We start from the raw sequence: 14,559 nt of genomic DNA, 5'->3' as shown, positions 1-14,559 counted from the left end.
CTGCTTCTTAGGTATCTTCTTAGGTCTTTTCCTGATTAATGTATTTACCCACCTGGGCCAGTAGGTGTGCACACACATCTGAGGATTTGCAGTGAACCACCAAGTATGAAAATCGTTTTCAATATAAGAAATAAATAAATGAAAAATCTTTATCTATACTTTATGCTTTATTTTACGTGAATTGACGTCTGTGCAAATTTTGTTCATATGTTCCTGTGTGTTTGTATGATTTTACAGTGTTTTTTGCATATCTAGTGGACCATATTGTTCACAAATTATGTGTGAGATGCCATCTGGAAAACAGTCATCTCCAGATCTGTTGTGACCTGTACAGTCATCTCCAGATCTGTTGTGACCTGTATAGTCATCAACCACACTTACACAGCAGGACCCTGTGCAGTACTGTCAGTTTTACGACCAACATTACAGTGCAGTAGTTTCAGGAAATGCTTGACAGACAGGCCTAAAATCCGCTCATAACTTTCCCTCTGGCAAAGCTGAACTATGAGTCAGTCTTACTGAGTCAAAGCTTGCTCTGTGCTGCCTCGGTTAGATTCCATGAAGGATGAGTAAATGCCAGTTCCATTTAATATGAGGAGGAATCCCAACAAAAAGGACAGTGTATATTTTAAATGGCCTCTCAGTCCAGGGTGCTGAGGTGATGTTATTGGCTAGGAGCAGGACTGAGACAGGAATCCAGGGTTACTTTACTGAAGCATCTTTCAGCTGGACCTGAGAATGTCTAGTGCCATATAAAATCGCACCCTCCATCTGGCCATAGTAACCCAGATAGCGTTGCTTTGAATGATGTGCAATATGAGATTTAGTGTACAAAGCGTTAAGTAAAAGTGCCCTCTTCACCATCTAAATTTTGTCTGACACTTTCATATCTTTATAAATTGCATGATGACTACATGCATGAGCTTGTGTTTTTATTAAGCACATTTTTACATGTTCGGTATTTCTAATTGCACTTGTCATTGTCTGCACGCTAATGTCTATACGAACTTTAGTATTGTATTAATTTATGTAGTCCAGTGAGGAAGTGAGAAAGCTTTTTGTTATATTGTACTGGTGTAATGATAAAAAAACTGATGAAAAAATTAAACTGAATATCAAGTATAATTCATGTATAAAAGGCTGCTAAACAATGTCAAAAACACCTGAGTTTACTACTGTAGCTCAGTGGTTTCACTGTTAAATTTTAAGTCAGTGTATCATTTATTTGTATAAGATTAAATTCCCTTTACTGATCACCATTTGGGAAATTTGAGAGATCCATCAGATCCAGCACTGAATAAATAGAGTTAAAATAAGAACTATGGGGACAATCACTATACTGTACACAATTGCTCAAGTGATCCCATCTGCACTGACTAGTGATATGGAGCACAACGAAAGTGACAGTGTGAAATAGCAGCAGGTATACAACGTGGAGCACTATTGAGACTATGGACAATATCAGTGCAACAGCGGTATATGGTATAATTATTGTCACATAGTATATGATATCCAATAGAAGCAGAATAACAACTCAGGAACAACTGTCTGATATTTACCCTAGCAGATGCCAGTAACAGTTCCAATGACTATTAACATTAAAATTGCTAATGTAAAATTATTTTCCTGTTGAGTTCTTCATTTTCTCAAATGTTTTCCTAACACATTATTTCAGATTATTTTATAGGTATCCAAGACCTAGGTTAAAACTAAGCCTAACCTGAAAAAAAAAGGATTTCCAGTCCCCATTGGTTGTAGGCATAAGACTAGGTTTAATCCTAGTTCAGGCCCTGGATTTTATTTCACCAAGTTTAGCTTTTTCACCTCTAGGTGGCAGCCAAGTGTCATCTAAAAAACAGTAAATGACAAATTTTCACTAATCAGGTATTTGCATATCCCAGTGCTGCAGACGCTATCCTGGATACATTTTGGTGTTTTCTCCCCTGTAACGCAACTGATTAAGTGATAAAAAAAAAAACGTTTTTCCTCAGCTCAGGCAAAGTGCCTGAGCGGACCATGTGCAAGAATGCCCAGAGACAAAAGGGTGTGGGGACTGAGGCCTATAGGGTAATCAATGTGCATGTTTGTGTCTGAATGAAGGAGTGTGTCTCACAGGGTCTGTTTGAGAGACCAAGACTACCAGACTGAAATTTGACATGGCCGAATACACACACACACACACACACACACACACACACACACACACAGCCTGCTTTCCATCACTGATTCCTGAGTCCTGTGAGTGAGGGCAAGTTGTGCTATCTATCTCCTTTTTGGTTTGCAGTGCAGTTACAGTTGGCAACCTGCAATAAGTTCCCACACGAAAGTAGAATAACGAAAGTATGCTAACAACACTACATCATGCAGCTTCTTAATAACTGCTAGCACTAGCTACATTGTTGTATTTACACTTCTTTTTGAACAGGGTTGAGGAAAAGAGAAAGCGCTTCAGTTTCACAATGGTAAGAAGGATAGACACACTGTGGGGAAGGTAATCAAGCTAACTTATTCGAAAGACAAAAGCAAACAAACAATAAGTAAACTTTCTGGCAAGCTTTCTCATAGTCTTGAACCACAAATCCAATCTGGAGTGCCTTGCTGTTCCTCTGGGTGGGTTTTTTAGTCTCCTAGATTTTTTAGTCTCCTAGGTTTTTTAGTCTCCTTAGCCGCATTTTAGTGGTGAGCTTTTTATATTTGGCTACAGCGGCGGCTTGGACAATCAAATATGCAAATTATAGATATGGAAGTCAAAGGAGAAGCAATAATGGCAGAAGATCTCGAGTTGCACCTTTAGCGCACACCTGTTCAAGCGATTTGTTTCTGGTGCCTGAATAAAAGCTATGGAGAGCTCTTCTGACCTCTGCAGCAAAAGAAAACTAGCAGCGTGTGTTAACTGTACCCTTTCTTGCATGCGGCCGTAATTCAACTGTACTGCATAGTGTTTCCTGTTTCAGCTCATCTGTCAGTGCTCAAGTCAAGTGTCAGAGCAGGGGAAACACCAATAATGTAGCAGTAGTGTATCACGGCTTCAGTTTCAGTTTCAGTTTCAGGGCCCTCATGTACACGCTCCACTCCGAAACAGGAAAGTGTTGTGGACTGTGCTATCCTTACAGCGTTCTGTTCCCCATCCGTTTCATACAGGTCACGCTTCATGAGAGCAGCCTACCAGCCAGCTTCATGCCATCTCCACGTGTGTGTGTGTGTGTGTGTGTGTGTGTGTGTGTGTGTGTGTGTGTGAGTCATAGTGAAAAATGATACTTGCAATCATTTGTGTAAGAGTGAGCTCAAGTGTGCTTTTTTTTATATACTTTTTTATGTACACTTTAAACTGCTCTCAGAAATTGTTAATCAGAAACTCAGTGTGGAGGTTGTACATGTGGCACATATAGCTGCAGGCTAGGTGCCTGGGGTTTGTATAAACTCTTAATTTTCACTTTCACTTCAACATATGTAAATATGTATGAAACTATAAAGATTCCAGGAGAGTTTGACAAATGTCTCATCGTGAATTGGCCTGTTTCTGGTTTGTTCCATAGGTTTTAGTCATGTGACGTGTTTTCCACAAGACTGTGCTGGAAAGAGAGAGGGGGAGAGAGCATTAGAGAGAGGGAGGGTGAAGGATGAGGAACAACTTTCCATGATTTTTTCCCCCCATAATTCTGTGACAAAACTGCAGTGAACTCATTACATCTCACCAACACACACAGGGACTTGACAATAAGTGCATAAAAACAAGCAAGTTATCTTTGGTTACCAACACAGCAATAATATTTAAAGAAATGACATGTGAATACATACAATTTGTTACATTTCCTAAGTTACTACAATGCACAATGTTACTACAATACTACAATACTACAATGTTAAAGATAAAATAGATAGATGTATAGATTGCTAAACTGATGGAAAGACAGATGGATGCATGGATGATTGGATAGATGGATATGGTATATACTCTCGTCATCCACACACACACATTTACATTTACATGTACATTTACGGCATTTAGCAGACACTCTTATCCAGAGTGACTTACAAAAGTGCTTTGTCATTTACTCATAGAATACATCCTAGCCAGTAAAGTAAATTATAGTCCAATATACCAATACTGTAGAAATGCAGGGATCACTGCTGATGCCTAGAAATCCAAAATACATAAGGTCTATCTTAAACAATGATGAGTGCAATAAACAATAAGTACTAGGGTTTGTTAGACAACATCAGTGTAATAAACAATACCCCTACAATAAGTTTTAGTTTAGTTAGCCAGTATAAGAGCAGGGTCAGTAAATATTCTGCATATGAAGACTGCAAGGGACTCTGCTGTCCGGACAGCAAGCGGAACTCCATTCCCCGCCCCCCACACACACACACACATTCGGTTGTTCCATATAATACTGGTGGAATGGAACATGACATGAAACAATCCTGTATAAGCCACATATAACCACTTAAGCCATACAACTACATTCCCCAGAACACAATGTACCCTCTGTTTACTGAATATATGTTTTTGGAACATTTCCTCTCATAAAGGGGGAATGATGCAGGGAAGAATGATTCCAGAATGTGTCTGTCTGACTCAGTGTTCTGGAACACTAGCGCACGTGTGAGGCAGAATTCCAGGGATCCCCCCCCCCCCTTCAGCACATGCACATCTTTAATGTGAAGGTGGTGTGTGCGTGTATGAGTGTATCTGCCCGACCACAGTAGCAAAACCATCCCTTCGTTCTTAGACAGGAAAACCGCCTTTGACATACCGAATGGTCCAGACTCATGACAGAGTCTCTCCCTCTCTCTCTGAGGCACGAGGATGAATGGAAAGCGAACGTCCTGTACCCGTCCTGCTTCTCTTTAACCACCAGTCACAAGATGTAGCGCTTCCTGCCTGCACACTCCTCCTTGAGGCGCACATGGAACTGTTATCATCCGTTCATTTTCTCAATTCTCTCTGTCTGTCATTATCTCTGTGTTTTTTCTTTACTTCCCCCTCTCATTTTTACCATTTGTCTTTGGTGTATTTTCTTTCTCTTTCCCATGTGTTTCCCATGTGTTGTAGAACATCGTCATACAGTAGAATGAGAATCAAATGAACAGTCTCTCTCTCTCTCTCTCTCTCTCTCTCTCTCTGTCTCTCTCAGTTCTGCTCTTTGGGTCACAGAAGTTTCACTTCATGCTGATCATCCTGTGATATGAATATAGGCAAGACAGCCCCAGTTGAACACATAAACACTGACGATTCAGTGAAGTAACAGAACACTCTGTACATTTCATTGCCTGAGCTCTTTATAAGGCCTTATGACGTATTTAAAGTGCTCATATGAATTCCCTGTTGGTGTGCTGGCAAGCATTGTTAGAGCCAGCTGTGTCTAAACAGTCTGGATCATTTTACCCATGGAAATCTGCCCATTCTTATTGTTTAAGGAGAATCTTGAGAATGCAGTGGAGCTGCTTCAGTCTGAATGACAGTCAACTTAGGCAATGCCACCACACCTCCTTAAAAACTAGGGCATAGTCTTTTTAAAGCTGTTTTGAAATGCTCCTCTCATTTCATAACGAAATCTTATTCCCTCTAATATTCCCCCAGCCATGAAGCAGAGATACTAAGAGCAAATTAGTATATATTCACAAACACATATCAGAAAAAGTCTGGACATTATGGAGGATGCAAATAAAAAAAAAAAAGAAAGAAGCAATATCTAACTATTTTGACTGGTATTTCATTGCAGAAGTACAAAGCAATACATTTCATGTTTTGCCTGGTCAGTTTTGCTTATATTCCTGCTGTTCAGACCTGCAACACATTCTAAAAAAATGGGTTGAGACAATGTAGGGCTCCTTTATGAGGTAAAATACTTAAATAATAATGTAATTTGAAATAGGTGATGTCAAAAGATGACTAATCATGATTTTGGTGCAAATGCAGCATCCAGGTAAGGCCTAGTCCTTTAGGAACAAACATCAGCCAAGGATCACCACTTTGCCAACAAACATATAAGAAAATTATTGAAATATTTAAAAACAACATTCCTGAAAGAAAGATAGGAAGGGAGTTAGAGTTGGCTAACTCCAATTCTAATTCAGATTCCAAAATGGGCACTTTTATACATACTTATAGACAGTCACACACACACACACACACACACACACACACACACACACACACACACACACACACACACACACACACACACACACACACACACACACACACACACACACACACACACACACACACACACATACATACGTACATACACACATACATACATATCTATACACTCACTCACACATTGTTTTGCATCGGACTAGTGCTGAAGTCAAACCTTGCACAAATAAACTATGCACTCCTGTTGCAGTCTTGCACATTATCCTACTTGCTGCTAGAGTACTGTACTAAACCAGCACTGTACTCTGAACTGTTCTGGCTGCTACCGGTGACTGCTATGTTCAGGGTAGCATGTCACTGATTGCCATGCACAACTCGCGTTACATATGCCCAGTACTGTGTACTGTACTAAATTGCACTGTCTACTCATTTTGTATTTTGTATTTGTCCTGTCCTGTATTTATTATTGTTTATTTAATGTTTATTTTATGACATTTTGTACTATATTGTACTGTTTGCACTTGTGTAGCATGTTGTCTGTTGCACTGTTGTTTTTATGTTGCACCATGGTCCTGGAGGAACATTGTTTTTGTTGTGTACTTGTATATAGCTGAAATGACAATAAAACCTCTTGAACTTGAGCTTGAACTTGAACTATGCCAAAAGGAAGCTATATGTTAGCTGCATCCAGAAGCACCGTTGACTTCTCTGTGCTTGGTGGCTTGGATGGACCATTGCACAGTGTAGATACAGTGTATTGTGGTCAGATGAGTCAATATGTCATCTTTTTTGTAAGAAATTGACTGGCCTGCCTGGATTTCTGACCTGTCCCCCAACATAGAATATGTGGGATAGGCCTGCCTGGAGTTCCGACCTGCCCCCAGTAGAGAAAGTGTGGGACAGGCCTACCCACATAAACATATTTTACCTGTCATGAAAAGGAATAGGTTCATAAAAAGTGGTATTTATTTCAAAAGATGTTGAAGGACATCAAGAATCTTTCTGATGAACAGGCAGTGCAGAGTCAAGCAAATTGCAGCCAAATTTTACAATGGTCCTCCAACTAATGTGTCCAAATGCACGATTCATTTTTTCATAGCACAGATGGGCTGTAACAGTCATCCAGCTTGAGTGCCATTGAAGTTTATGAGAAACAGAAAGGCAAAAAATCCAGTGTTCATGAGTGGCAACAACTTTCTTAAGACCAACTTTCAACAATCTTATACCCAACCTGTTGAAATGTAAATGCCAGTTGCTTTGGTACTGTTTTTGCCCCTTTATGATTTCACATTTAGCAACAGGGGAAAATAGTTGGACTTCTAATTTGTTTTTGTTTTTTTGTGTGTAGTGAGTAACAGTGTCACCACTCCTGTCTGTGATTGGGGTTTCAGTATCAAATGCAACAATGTACAAAGGAACACTTACATAACACATCCAAACAGAAATGTGATCAATCTGCTATCATGCCTCTGCTATCAGTAACCACATGGCAAGAGACCAGAGAAAAGGTTCCCTGTTCCTCTTCCTTATAACCCTGTCTTCCTGTCAAAGGGATTATGGGTAATATATTCTTTATCTATGGATTTCCAGCACTTTTGATGTAGCTAGAAAATAAACTTCACTCATAGATCCTTTTTCAATTATTTCCTGTCTGTTAACTGAAACAAGCTGAAACTATGCTTTGTTCCTTTCCTTATTATCTGAGATAGTGCTCCAATCTTAAATATTATTTGCATGAGTGCAATAAATTTGGCCAACAGCACCAAAAACACCACGCCCAGGTGTTCACTTCCCGAATGAAGCTGAATGTGATGCTCATCTCCAGAATTCTGATCATCTGTTTCTTATCAATTCTATTAATCAAGCATGCTATTTATAGGGGTTAGTTCCACTTATTCATCAAGAAGTATTGCCATTTATGAAGCATACCAAGCATTCATTCCTGCCTTCTCTGACTCTGAATTGTGCTTTCCCCTCAGACTAGACCTCCTGCCTAATCCCCTGGTGATCTTCAGACTCCTGAGAACCTCAGATCATTGTGACCACGAGCTCAATCTCGCCCATGTTGGATTACACAAACCTGCTTCATCCCTTGTGTTTCCTGTTGCCAAGTGTCTTCTACCAGCTCCCAATTTCAATAAATACCTCTCACTTTTGGATCCCTTCTATCTGGGGGTAGTCCATTGTTATAATGAGCTTCAAACAAGAGACTGGCATCCATAATTGCACCAAGATCTGTAACCATTAAACATTCTATGATTGGGAAATCATCAAGGTTTGTTACATAAAGAGAGAACTTCCTCCTGGCTCCCAGTGTGCCTAATAGGAGCACTTGCATTTTGTTAGGATTACATGAGAGAAGGTTTCTCAACATCCAGTGTCTGATGTCCTTTATACATTCCTCAATAATAGTAAGCTGATATTTGTCCTTGGGGTTGACTGAGACATATAACTATGATCATTGTAGCAGTGGAAACTAACAAGGTGTTTATGAATAATTTCACCTAAAGATAGCATATATAAAGAAAAATGCAGGGGTCTGAGAATAGATCGGACTGTGTTGTGATCTATGGTGTCAAATGCTGCACTGAGATCAAGCAATATAAGCCTAGAGACACGAAAATCTAGGATCTTGTAAACAATAAGAAGGTTTGAAATTGTCCTGTAATTTGACAACTGACATGGGGTGCTTTCTTGATTAGTGGTTTAATATTTTCTGATTTGAATGATTTAGGTACATTGCCAATGTTCAAGGAGAAGTTTATTATATTTAACAGAGATTCCATTACTTCAGATAATTATTTCTTTAAGACATTCTACGTGAAGAATTTACATTGGCAATGAATCTAGCAAGCAGGTGGAAGATTTTGAGGAGGAGTTCAATGATGGTAGTTCAGACTCTTCGAGTAAAAGATTCTAATGCCATTAATGAAATAGTGTAATGGCGTCTCCCCTTGCTGGTAGTCTCCGATGTGCAGCAGTGGCTTTGCATGTGTTGTTTGTTTACAATCCACCTTGTGTTACGCATGTATTTGTTATGATTTCCCGCCACGTCTTTCTCAGGTGGTGTATTCGCCACACCACCTGGAGGTTAGGTCTTTGTTATGCTCTTTATAAGCTTTTTTTTTTAACAATTATAGGTCATTCTAAATATTATGCTGCCTTCTTTTGTTCCAGTTAGTACACTTTTATGTTCAGTTTCATTCGTTTTATTAAACACTTCCTGACCTCCCCCCCCCCCCCCCCCACACACACATAACCTTCACTTGTGATGCATGGTTGTTTTGGTCTCTATGTAAAAACCAGTATGAACATGGTGGACACGATGGACATAATGGCATCAATTAAATACAATAGCATTATTTGCAATTGTATTAATGTTCCTAGGGAAGCAGTAAAAGTGAATTTATGCAGATTAGTAGATGTGTATGTCAGTAGGCGAGGGCAGAGGTTGGGCATAGAACAGCACAGGCATAAATGAACAGGCAAAAGTGGAGCAGATACCAGTACTGCTAGTGTGGTTAGCAGCTGGATTGTGTGTGGGGCAAACAGCATCAGAGATGGAGGTGTTCTCAAACAACATACAGAGCAGAGCAGCGATGGCAACTACAGTTATGATGAAAGGCAGAATAGCAGCAGCTTCAGTCAGTGTGCAGGCTAACAGCACAGGAGCTCACCTGGGACAGACATCAAAGATGTCTGGACGTGGTAGAAGTAAGGTATGAGACTATGGTTCAGGCATGTGGGCATGGCAGAAACATCTATTTTCATAACCGGCATAGATACACTAATCTGGCGTGAACTGGCACAATTATAAAAAGAGCTTGGGTTACACTAAATGCATGATCAGAAGTGTTTTGGCATGCTGCCATGATATCAAGTCAGATTACACTGACATGCTAAATGTTATGGGATAGCAGTATATCAATTGATTATGGTGTTTCCTCTGGGGACAGCTTGGATGCAGCCACACTCTTATTAAATTGTGACATGTTATTTTATGATTGAGGTTGAACACTGGCCAGTGTGCTCATGGCAAGGTAACATGAATTATCAGTTTGAAAAGGCATGATAGTGGGTGCCATACAGGTGGGACATTCTGTTTCCGAAGTTTTGCAGTTATTTCACATTCCTCGATCCAGTGTCACATGTGAACCGGGAATATGTCATAGAAGGCATTACCACCCACAGTGGACAGCGCAGTGGTTGCCCATGCGTGCTTAGTGATCATAATTGTTGGCATCTGGATAGAACTGTCCGTGCAAACAGACAAGCGACTTGGGCAGAAATCACATGCATATTCAGAGCAGGAGGCCCCACCGGCATATCCCACAGGTCAGTGCATGGGGTATGGGAGCAGAAGACCCACCTTTGTTCCTTTGTTAACACCATGACACCAGACACAGCACCATTCCTGCGGCTTGCCAACTGGACCCTAGAGGACTGCTCCAATGAGTCACAGTACAAACTGCTTTGGTCTGATGGTAGGGTTCATGTGTGAAGCAGGCCAACATGAAGCCATGGACCCCAGTTGTCTACAAGGCACTGTGCAGGCTTGTAGTGGTTCCATACTGGTGTGGGGTGTGTTCTCTTGGCATGGGTTGGGTCTACTGGTCCACCTACACACATCGTTGACTGGTGCCTTCTGTGTTTAACTGCTTGGTGACCATTTGCAGCTCTTCATGATGAAATATGAAATATTTGGATATTGCAGGATAATGCACTGTGCATTCGGGCATGAGTTGTCCAAAAGTGGTTCAAAGAGCATTCTGGAGAATTCTGACAAATGATATGGCCTGCATATCCACCAAACATGAGCCCAATCTTGCATTTATGGAATGAGGTGGAGAGATCCATTTGCACCCAAGATCCTGCACCTAAAATTACCACATAGCTGTGTGTTGCTATCCAGATGACTTGACTCCACATCCCCCCAGACTCAATGCTATGTCAAGTTGTTGCGCTTTGCAAGGCTAGAAGGGGGTCCTCCACGTTAATTAGCTCCTGTTCTATGACCTTTGGCATGTCAGTGAATAATGTATAAATGCAGGTATGTGGAAGTGTATGTGGCTGAGGAGCAGAAGGGGACACTTCTGGTGGACCAAGCTGCAAGACCCACTAACAACTATTACAGCTGCTGCAACCTTTCAGTAAGATACACTGATGAAAAAAATGAAAGAGAGAGAGGTATTGTAGTGTAGTGGGGTGAGATTACCAAAGGAGATGTTACAGAATGTTACAGAAGGAAAGACCAGAGGCTTGTCATAAAGGAAATGTAGACATCCCACAAGGTGGAGGTTCATTAGAGGTTCTGAGAATTATGAACACTGTAGGGCAGAAATGATCTAATAAACCTGAGGCCTTATTATGCCAAAAAGAAACTCTTCTCAATGTACAGAATGGCTTTTTGAAGTATATCTGGTAACTGCTTGCTGTTGTTTTTGTTAGACAGTACATGTAGTCTAACCACATCCTGTCACAGGAAGGGAGCTAAACACTTTTACTTTTGTTTTTTTAGATTAGTTTTGTGCAATTAGAAGTGAGTAGAGGTTTTCAGTGGCCCGGTAAGCAAATGCTGTAAAATAATAATACTAGAATAATATTGAATTATAAATAGCCATATAGTCAACATTTCGCGGATTATGACCCCTTACTCAGCCTCTTACAGTCTCACAGCAGTTGCTCAGCACCTCTGGATCCCAGAGCTGGGGAGAGGAGTATCATTGATATTAGACATCTTAAAGCTGTTCTCCCACAATGACTGCAAGATCATTCCCCAACACTACAAATAATACATCACTGTTTTCTCCATTCAGTTAAACAGACTTAGGTTTACCAAAGTCCATGTATGAAAAATGCATGTCCAAATTATGGTGGCAGTTGAATTAGTGGAGTTACTTTGCCATGGGGCTGTTTTTGCATGACTACCAAACTTCATGTAAATCTCAACTTCACTCACTAATTCATGTAAATATGCACTTTGTCTTTATTATGGATTGATTGTGCCAGACTCTTTACAAAGAAGCTCATTTGTCTTAAAAACAGCACATTTTGATATGTTTTGCAGCCTCATTACATTAAATGTATCATCTTAAGATGCCCCAAAATCTAGTTTCCACACACAGCTTCCTGTTTGTTGTTTTGCAGGTAATGTGATCCTTCACAGCTCTGAAAGCTGAATGGTTGGTGCTTTGCGGGGGCTGGTACTTAAGCAAAACACTTGTGTGTTAAACTCCACTCTGATCTCCACACTCAAGTGTCCATTCGTATTCTGGTTTATTAGGCATCATAGTACCCATTACATAAACTAAAAATGTTTAACATGTTTGCAAAAGACATTGGTAATCGGATTGTCTTCATCATCATTGGCCTTATTGCTTTGGAAAAATTTATTGAGAATGATTTTGAGTGTCCTTGTGATAAACGATTCAGAACAATAATTTTCATCTTGTACCTTGTGACTCCAGCAACAACTGCCTTTACTGTCACATTTTTTCTTGCATCAATGCCAAAGACTGCAGATTCAGCTAGAGGCAGACGTCGTCAAAACACCACTAGTTCAATTTACTTAAGCAGATTTGTGTTTAGCTTTTTTTCAAGTTTCATTTGCACAGCCTTGTTTCTCAGCGATGGTAGATATATGGCTTGCTTACACACTGAATTAAATGGAGAATATGCTGACAGCAGTCCTGTCCCTGCATGGGAATGGTGTGATAAAAAGAGAATTCTGACTGATATCCAACGCAGTGCACATGCCTGGTTCTACATCTCTAAGGTAAGCAACTATGAGCTCAATCTTTCTCATCACTGATGCTTAATTTTGCCTTCACTTGTTTCGTCAAAAGGTGAGCATAGTTACATAATTTAAATGTATATAGGTAAAGTCAAATCTATAGGATCATTGACAGATTTGTCCTTGAACTGTCTTCAAGTTCAGATGGATATTTATTATCATATGCACAGTAGTATTTGTATGCTTTTATTAATAAGTTATGATGTTCTCTATGTAGGGGGCACATTACAGTACAATCTACCCAGTGACCAATTAAGCAGAACCGTGTTGTCTTTTGTTCTAGATTCTAGGTTTCTCTCTCATGCTGATACTGTCAGTTTTGGCACTGGCTTTAAAATGCTGCCACCCGTGCTTACATAGCCGCTGCCAACATTGTTGCCAGGACATTTGCTCGGCATTGTGTGAAGACTGCTGCGATGAATGCTGCAAAGAGTTTGTCCCTGAGAATGAAGCCCATGCTCCTGTGAGTGTAGAAGTCACCGAGATGTAGGGGACAACAGATGACATAATCTTGATCATACAAGCTCTTCCCACCAGTTTATCGTATTAAAAGTGTAAATATCCAGAATAGTAGTCAGCTGACCTGGATATGAACTGCTTTCAGCTCACAACTGAAAGAAGACAAACAATGTTTTTGTCCACCTACACCAATGCTATGAAAACATTTCACACATAATATTCATGGATATATTACACATTATACATATGCTGTATAATGTTCTATATAATTGTTGTAGTTATTCTTTTACAGCAGTATTGTTGTTTTCACATACTTTATAATGTGCTATATAGTAGTGTAATCTTGTTCTTCTGCATTCCTGTTTTGTAGCAGTTCTTTTGTAGTTTACCCACAGTTTTTTACCTTGTGGTGTACCCTTATATGCAAAAATTCCCACATCCTGTTCTAGCAGTGAACTAACAGTCTGGCTTAGATGCTTTATGCTTCAAAATTGCATTTTAAATGATTTTGAAATGATTTTTGTTTACCTATTGTTTTTGTTGTAGAACATTATTTGTAGTGTAACACCATAAAGTCAAGTTTTACATACAAAGGTCCTGTCTACAAAATATTACATGTTACATCAGTGCTCATATTAATGTATGTTACATGTAGAGATACACACTGAAATAAATTCAAAGCAGCTACTATCAAATATATTAATAGAATTAAAATGATATCATAATTATGTTAGCAAATACATATTAAATGTACTTAAAATATCTATGTAGCCTAGAGTCTCCTGAAAATAATGTTAACCATCCAAATTCCCATTGTGAAAAGATCACATAATTCAGTTTTAATACTTTATTTCTGATTTAATCTTACAATATCAACAATACTTGTCAACAGTACATATGTGAACCATTCTGTACATATCTGTCACGTTACAGCCCCTCTACTATAGCAGCCACCAGGAACTTCATAGCAGCCACCTGGGATACCATAGCAAACACCTATCAAGACCATAGCAAACAAATGGAATATCATAGCAGCCACCTAGAAACCACCTGGGATACCATAAAGCAAGACCACAGCAACCATTTAGCACCCCCTAGTAACAGCATGGCAACCACCTAGCAATGGTATTCCAGTCATCTGGAACGTCATAGCAACTACCCTGCAAGACCAAAACAACCACTTGGGAATCCATAGCAA

At 39.7% G+C, this 14,559-nt stretch overlaps 1 long non-coding RNA gene across 1 annotated transcript; it reads left to right on the top strand.

The window, feature by feature from the left end:
* Positions 1-12,359: 12,359 nt before the first annotated feature.
* On the top strand, positions 12,360-13,878 carry LOC113583958 (uncharacterized). Its single transcript, XR_014119269.1, has 2 exons — positions 12,360-12,884; positions 13,186-13,878. It is a non-coding gene; the product is annotated as an uncharacterized LOC113583958 (long non-coding RNA).
* Positions 13,879-14,559: the final 681 nt, after the last annotated feature.

This window comes from Electrophorus electricus, chromosome 21 (assembly GCF_041902795.1).
Source record: "Electrophorus electricus isolate QZ-2024a chromosome 21, ASM4190279v1, whole genome shotgun sequence".
Taxonomy (NCBI): domain Eukaryota; kingdom Metazoa; phylum Chordata; class Actinopteri; order Gymnotiformes; family Gymnotidae; genus Electrophorus; species Electrophorus electricus.
The sequence above is the reverse complement of the archived record's forward strand: the minus strand, read 5'-3'. Positions and strand labels throughout refer to the sequence as shown.